General features: G+C 43.5%; 1 long non-coding RNA gene across 1 annotated transcript; it reads right to left on the minus strand.

Annotated features, from left to right (window-relative positions):
* Positions 1-1,572: 1,572 nt before the first annotated feature.
* Positions 1,573-6,593, minus strand: LOC147712970 (uncharacterized). The gene is made up of 4 exons (XR_015295778.1): positions 6,452-6,593; positions 3,305-3,502; positions 2,004-2,054; positions 1,573-1,772 (listed from the first exon to the last, which is right to left on the minus strand). It is a non-coding gene; the product is annotated as an uncharacterized LOC147712970 (long non-coding RNA).
* Between the last annotated feature and the right edge of the window lie 1,386 nt (positions 6,594-7,979).

Consider the following 7,979-nt stretch of genomic DNA (forward strand, 5'->3'; position numbering starts at 1 on the left):
GTTGGGATGACTCTTACTGTAATCACAAAAACTATTCTAGGATGGTGTTGGGATGACTCTTACTGTAATCACAAAAACTATTCTAGGATGGTGTTCTGATGACTTCCACTGGCAGGGAGTGATTACCTTTTACAACTCCACGAATACTAATTGACAACTTTAGGATGAGTGTGAATTACTCCAGGATGGGCTCCAGACAATTTAAGGATGATTGTGGAATATTCCTGGATGATCCTATTACCGCTTTAGGATGGAAGTGGATTACTCTGGAATGACCCCATGATAATTTCAGGATGAGTGTGGACTACTCCAGGATAATTTAATGATAACTCAAAAATGAGCATAGATTCTTTAGGATTATATTAGGACAACTACAGAATGAGCGTGGATTACTAGACAATGACTACATAAGGGCTTTAAGATGGCTATGAAAACTCTTGCAGGTTTTTTTTTTACCAACGGCAGGCCAAGTGTAGATAGCTCCCAGGTGATTTAATGAATAACTTAGAGTGGCTGTGGATCAATAATAAATCATTACGGGCTGGATTACACCTTAAAAATACCATGTTACAAGCACATTAGCCGACTGCCAGTATTCCCTGGCAGGGACCCACTATTAGTTTAGGAATATGGATTTGGTGGTAGGGAAATATTTAGAGGATCACCTCCTCAATGAACCTTCCTGTCAAAAACAGGCCTCTTGGATGCAATATGCCCTCTTTATACAATACCATGAATTATTTGCAATGCCATTCGTTCTAAAGTAAGGCCTAGCTTTACAAAAGTGTCACTTAACACAGCACAACACCCAAATTGACTGCGTTGCATCACAGGGAGAGAGCAGGAAAGTGCCATGTCTACCCCTCTCCCTTGCACCACTGCACCATTAGGCAGTCGAGAACCATGCACATGCGTTTGCACTATGGTGCAAAGGTGTCTAGCTTAGGTTTTTTACTGGAAGGGCCCCCTTGCAGTACAAAAAATACTATGCCTAGAAAAACCTGAAAACGTTTCCCATGTGGAAGAGTGTTGTAACAAATACCAATTTGCTCTGGTTTATAAATCCTGAAAAGATTGTGTGTCAAGTCCGCATTATAAAGCTTAAGCAAACCAAAAACAATACTTCCATAAATCTGGTCCCAATTATAACATTAATATTCTCCTACTCTGGAAAGATTATTTTTTAAACTCTACTGTGAGATGAATGCACTGTACAAAATAAATCTTATAAAGATTCCTTCTGGCTAGCTTTGTGCTGTAGCAAGACCAGATGGATACAAAAGTTGTGGCTTCAACAATGTTATATTTTGCATTCAGATAAGATTAACAACTTGTGCAGCTACTCCCATACTCCTGACTCACTGAGACTTGCCTTACTTTGAGGTACAGAGCATTAGCTGAAGCTGTTTAATGTGGTGACCAGTGGCAAAAGACTGAAAAAAGTAATGGTTAAATTAAAAAGCATCAAAGGGGATGTGTTAAGATGTAATTTTATTGTTCTAAAACACACCTTTGGCCTCATACGAGGCAGGATACTGAACAAGAGAACATAGAGAAAGTCCTGGACACTGTTCAAGAGGGGAAAATGCCAGAATAATACAAAAAGAACAAAAAGGCTTAATGAAAGCCAGCAACTTCAATTTTTGTTTTTAGATTCAGTTTCCTCTTTAGTCCTCTTCCAGTATTGCAAATCTTTATAGCCAGCTTCCTTCTCATAGTTCTGTTTTCCAGTGATGGCCAGCCTTTATCCGTGCACATAGACTTCAAAGAGTCTGGAGGAAAAAAAAATTAACATACATCAGTATCATGTTAACGCCACTATTTTAGGTTTTTAATAGGACGGGCTTCCTTTAAAATACTCCAATCCATTTATTTCATATAGTGTGCCCGATGAGATATGCTTACAAGGGTTCATAAGTTTAACATTAAGGTTACTTGGTCAAAGAGGTATGGTGAGAGCAAGGCATCGATGAAGAGGTAGGCAGGAGGTAAAGAAGACTCACCTGTCCAAGTGAAGAAACTGCTGCTGTTCACCGGGCGCTGTCACACTTCCTCTGCAAACAGAAAGCAATCAATACCAGATTTCATTTACAAAACCATCATGGAGGCAGCCATGTTGAGCCTGAACTCTGTTAGTTAAGTGTGAAGGAGTCCATGTACAATGATATGATCCAGGACCACATATGCAAACATATATTTTAACGCTGTATGCATATTCATGTATTTTCATAGTCCTAAATCAATCAGAGTGCAAATTGTGCCAGTAGTGGCTGGGTGTGGTTCAGCTTGGGCAACAGAATCCCCCAATACCAGTTCACAAATGCAAACAGAGCCATGAGGCCATGCCTAGTAAGAGCAAGGCAAGTTTGCTCCATGGCACTTTTCACCGCCAATCGGAATGGGGCACTGACCACATAACTTAATGGACTCATGATTATAAGGAACAGGGCACAACTCTGTGATCCAGACCATGGACAATGGATATATAATGTCAGGTCACCTGTTGCTATTTCTTTTTTCAGGTGGAAAGTTGCTTAGTCTTACTGACTGAGAAAAACTTGGAAAAACTAGGGGTTCACTATATATTAGCACATGGACATACGTTAATATTTTTGTCAAGGTAGCATGAGAAAGGTAAGGTTATTGCTGCAAGGGGTCAAACATTTTTGTAAGACTAAATCTCAATGCACAGCCACGGTTGCAGTGGATTTCACATGGCCAACTAATGGTGCAGGTCAGAAATAGACATCTAAGACATCCAGAGACACAAGAGAGATATCCTGTGTGTTCTTTTCCAGCTTGGGGAAGTGACAAGTTCGGCATTTAACAGTTGACTGATTCAATGTTGTCCCTTTACAGTTTCATGGCTGTGGCACCAAGCCCCTTCACCACTCATTCAAACAAATATGCCTCTGGAAATACTATCAGGGCAGAGTGATAGCTTTCCAGGATACCAGTGATCTAGCTGTTCCATAACTATCAAAGCATTTCAAATTCATTGAACAAGTATCCATTCTACATCCTCCTTTCAACATCTAGAACAGGTAATATTGAAGATGGTCATAATCTATGACACAAAAACTGGTTCTCAAAAAACAAGGCCCTACACACCCAGCATTAGACAGAACAAGGCTCAAGAAGAGCAGGGTGCGGGCATCGTCAGTCAAGTCCGCTGCTGTTGCAGACAGGGTGCTGGGTGGAGTCAAGTGTGGATAAATTGGTCAGTCTGTAACAAGAACGTGGTTCGCGTTCAGTCACAGATCTGCCTTGCATTTCCCGCACTCCCTTTGTGTTGTCCACTTACCTGCTCGGTTCCTGTTGTCCCGCAACATGGTACCTTGATTGGACATCTCTGACATGTTACGGCTCATTCACGCGGGTCTTTCTCTTACAGGTAGTTGATCTCTTCTTCCGGGTTCCTGTCCGCATCCATGTTCACTCGCTGGAGGTACCTGCTTGTGTAGCTCTGTTTCTTCGCACCAGATTTCTTCAGCCTCTCATCCTGCACAGAATACAATGGGAGAAGAAAGATAGATTTCACCAAAGAATCCTCGTCTATCAGGTATATGGTAGGATGATGAGGTTATATATGGTTAGAAGGACATAGTTACTTATCTGATTTATCTGATCCACGGAGAGTGGAAAAACTATTATTCTTTTGTTTCCCTTATTAAACCTGGGCTGGATATAAAGAGGAAAGGAAGTGAGGCATTAGCTGTGAACACAAGACAGGAGGCGGCAAAAAAGTTAAACCCTGGAATAAACCAATTGTAGGCAGGAATAAAGCAGTTGTATCGATTACAGAAGGTCTTGCTTGCAGCAACGCTTGCACGCTGCCAAAGCTCAACCAAAAATACATATTTATTAGCCATACAAAATAAAAATAAACACCTTATAAAAACATATACAAATGATTTACATTACGTAGAAATATATTGCAGGATTTCCCAAAACCAACGAAGAGAACCATTGTGTCGATTTTGCTGGGGTTTGTCACAGCAGTTAAGTAGATGAAGTAAGCAAAATGGGGAGATGAATGTTAAGGGTATGTGAAGCACAGAAAGGGAGAAGAGGTGAGGCTGAAGAAGACTGGATGTATTAACAAGCATTTGTAATGCAATAGGTCTCATATCTTCCAGAGTTTGAGCTATTGGCATTGTAAATAAAAATGCCTTTTATTTATGTGGTTTTTAAAACAGATCAATAAAAGGCATTGTCATTTACAATGCCAATCGCTTAAACTGTCGCAAATGCGAGACCTATTGCATTTAGGCTGTGCCGGATCTGTAATTATGCAACGTGTACAGGAGACTTACAACAGATTCTTATTCTTCGATAAGGTACATAAAGACTATGACATTTATGGGAGACAGAGAGTATAAAAAATATATATAATATATAAGGGGACCTACCTCGATTAATCACGAGTAGTGTGACAACTGGGAGGGGAAAAGAAACCAGTTCGCTGTTGGCTTGTACGCCGTGTGGAACGAAGAGGCAGTTCACCTAAATATGTACAAGGGCAGTAATTAGTTATACCCCGCAAAAAGGGGGAAAAACGTCTTATCAACCAGACGTGCTGAGTTTTGCACGACTTAAAATTACTCAGATAAGGGGGCTCGCTTACCTAATCTGTAGAGTTCCCCCTCTTTAGATTCCCCGGCGCCGCGTATCTGTGGCGGACACGTGACCGGAAGTCAGGCCGGTTTAAGTACCTGAATTCCGAATATAAACGCTAGAGCGCTAACTCTCCCTTATGTTAGCTGATAAATGGCAAAAAAAGGGAAGAAATACTCATCTTACTGGAGTGTGGAGTACAGATGGCATTTAGTTTTGGATGTCTTTATATAAATATCGATAGCAGATAAATCCGATATTAAATAAAGAAAGTGAATAGAATATATGCGTGTTAAATAACACCCAACATAGAGATGTATTGTAAGAATTTGAAAAAGGGGGAGGGGATCAGAGGTTAAAAGGGGACATAATGACACTGATTAACATCGAGGGGATATTTTCTAGAGATTGTCGAAAACGGTGTAAATCTACACTATCATGAGTATTACGTGTGTGTGAAAAGCGTAGGTGACCCTCGTCTCCAAGTATTTTGGAGCATAAGACATAAGTGCAAACATCGTGGTGAGTGACATATTTATATAGTAACAAAAATCATAGTATTTATCTGGTTATGAACACATATGACAGCAATCGTGATAGAGCGAAGAAAGATTACTTTACAGTACGCTGCATGATTATATTATCATATCTGTAGTTTACAGCAATCTAACATGTCATGTTGGCTTTTAGGAAACCGTCATTCAATCCTGACACCCCCCTCTCAAAAACTCCACAACTTTGTAACATACCCCGAAACGACTCCCCTTAACTCCTAACATCATCCTTTCATCTTCCCTTCACAGCTCTTTCTTTACATTGCCCAATCTCTCTCTCACACCCAAACACTCATCTCGAAACAAACTCCTCTTTGTCTTGGTCACCATCCTCAGACCTACTCTTCCCTTCACCTGATTCTCCATCGGAAGCGGTTTTCCTGCCACACCAGTGTCACCTCTTTAACTTCTCTTATATGGCAGCTTTTCGTTGCACACCATTGCCAATAATCCTTGTCAACTTCGATAAATTGACACCATCGGACCTAAACAAATATTCATTCACCTCTTTAATTTTGAAAAGTGTTACTTTCGCAATAACTTGCACGGCCCTCTTACATTTTTGCCTGGCTTTGTCTACAGAAGCATGCCTCAAAGCGCCTGTCCTAGGCACAAACTACAGCTATACAATACAGCTGCCTGCCCACGTATCTAACACCAGTTGCGAACCATCCTTCCTTTGTTTAATCAGCGTCAAACCAGGCAGCTTAACAAGGTCATTCTCCCTTAAATTAATAATACGCATATCCTGGCCACCTCTAGTTGTAAACAATTCCGCCAATAATGGTAATAATATAGTCCACCCTCAGCAACGAACTTCTGCTGCTGGGAATAACGAGGCATCGGACTTAAATGAATTGATCCACAGATTACAGTGAAATAGCCAATTGCTTGCTCTTTCCTCCACGTTGCCCAAAATGGACTCCGCAAGAGGCAGACAACCTCCCCCTCCCGCCCGCTTCTATGCTCCTGAACTATAACCTTGTCCCCCTGGCAGTGTGGCTTAAGGCCGCCTGTGGAAAGCAACGCGGGGTGGGGTGCTCCCTGGGTACGGGCTCTCATAAGTGGCAAAACGGTGTCAGAGAAGGGCTGGGGAAATCCGAAGGGAGTAAGATGCCTGTCCTCAGCAGCGTAGCAAGAGTGCTATTAGCCCCAATACAAGGAAAATGGGCCCCTTATCATAGGTCGGAAGCAAACACAGCCATAACTGGTTCATTAGAGGGCGGTCTAAACAAAGCGAAACCTTCCTGAATCATCAAAAACACATGTCCCTCAATTACCTGAGAAGCAGTAATTCGATCTCTTGCTCCCTTCCCGATAAAGGTTTCTCTCACACCAACATGCAAACGTTCGAGAAGCGCTAAAGAAATCTGCAATGCTCTAGAAGAAGAGGTTGAACAGGCGCCCACTTTTGTAAATATCTTGCTGACCCGCGCATGTTGACCTAACGACTGCCCGACGCTCAAACATGACGTCACTTCCGGCGCCAACGGAAATGTATAGCAAAGCACTTCAACACTGCATTCTGGGACTTGTAGTTATGTTTATCTTATTAAACAATTGGGACTATAACTCTTAGAATGGACACGACTCATTTGCATACTTTTATTATATTTTAAAGTTTATATCCTATTCTTTCTTCCCATTTGTGTCCCAATTTACATCTCTTGATGGTTCGGCTCATGCTTTTTCCTTTAGATACAAATCGGAATCCGACAGCCCCCTTCCAAAAAATGTGACATCTCCTTCGACGGCCCTGGTGACTTAAACAAATATATATTTTATTACACAAAAAGGTGCAACTCTATACAAAGCAAGTAAGCAATAATGTGCCCATGCATTTAATGTGCCAGATTCTAAAAATAACCTCGAACACGATGGCAGAGAGCGGAGCAGTGGTAGCGCGGCATAAGGGGGGCTTGGGGGAGGGAGCCGACCGAAGGGAGGTCTCCTCCCCCGGGCGGTTTGGGAGGGCTGCGAGGGGTTATTTCCAGAAGTTGCCAGAATGTTCTAGTTTTGGGCTGGTCTAGTAGGACCAGCCAGCCCAAGTATAAATTCCACCTTTCCCGCTATCCGCCACCATTTTAGGTTTGGTGACCTGGTGGCTAGGTGCTTTAACTTTTTGGGAGAGTATCTTGTGTGTGTGCCTTTCTTTTTCATTCTTTGCCTGTAGAGATATACTTTGAGATTAGTAATGGAAGACGCACGAGTTCTGGAGGCGATGCGCTTATTGGCTGATGCCGGTCGATTGGACTTGCTCGCGGGAGGTGGTCAGGATAGGCCGCACCGCCAGGCCTCTGCCGGCGTAGTGGCCGCAGTAATGGCGTGTTCGTCGCCGAAGAGGAGACGGCCGAGTCAGGTAAGCGAGAGGGGCCGCTCCCGGTCCCGGAAGCCGGTCCCGCAAAGGTCGTCCCGGGGGGAGCCGGGTGTTTCGGAGGCTCCGGTGGCCCCGGGCATGTTAAGTGGGGGGACGGGTGTTCCTTCTGGTACTGGAGACTTTCCGTTAAAGGCGGGACGGGGTCAGGGGTCGAAGAAAGGGGGCAAGAGTGGACGGGGAGGTAGCAAGAAACGCTCCGCCTCGGATCCGCTTTTTGAGCGGCGGGGACAGGCTGCGGACGGTGTTTCCGTGCGCGGAGGTCGTAGGAGCTCGGTGCAATTTGTGTTGCAGGACTCCGCCCGGGACCAGGTTGCCCTTGGGGCCCAGGAGGACAGTTTGGTTGTTGGTGAAACTCAGTTCGCCCCTGACGATGGTCAGCGATTGTTAACTCCTTTAGGTCGTTTTCCGCTCAATGTTCGAGTTGGGGAGGG

The sequence above is a fragment of the Lissotriton vulgaris genome, chromosome 5 (genome assembly GCF_964263255.1).
Source record: "Lissotriton vulgaris chromosome 5, aLisVul1.2, whole genome shotgun sequence".
NCBI lineage: Eukaryota > Metazoa > Chordata > Amphibia > Caudata > Salamandridae > Lissotriton > Lissotriton vulgaris.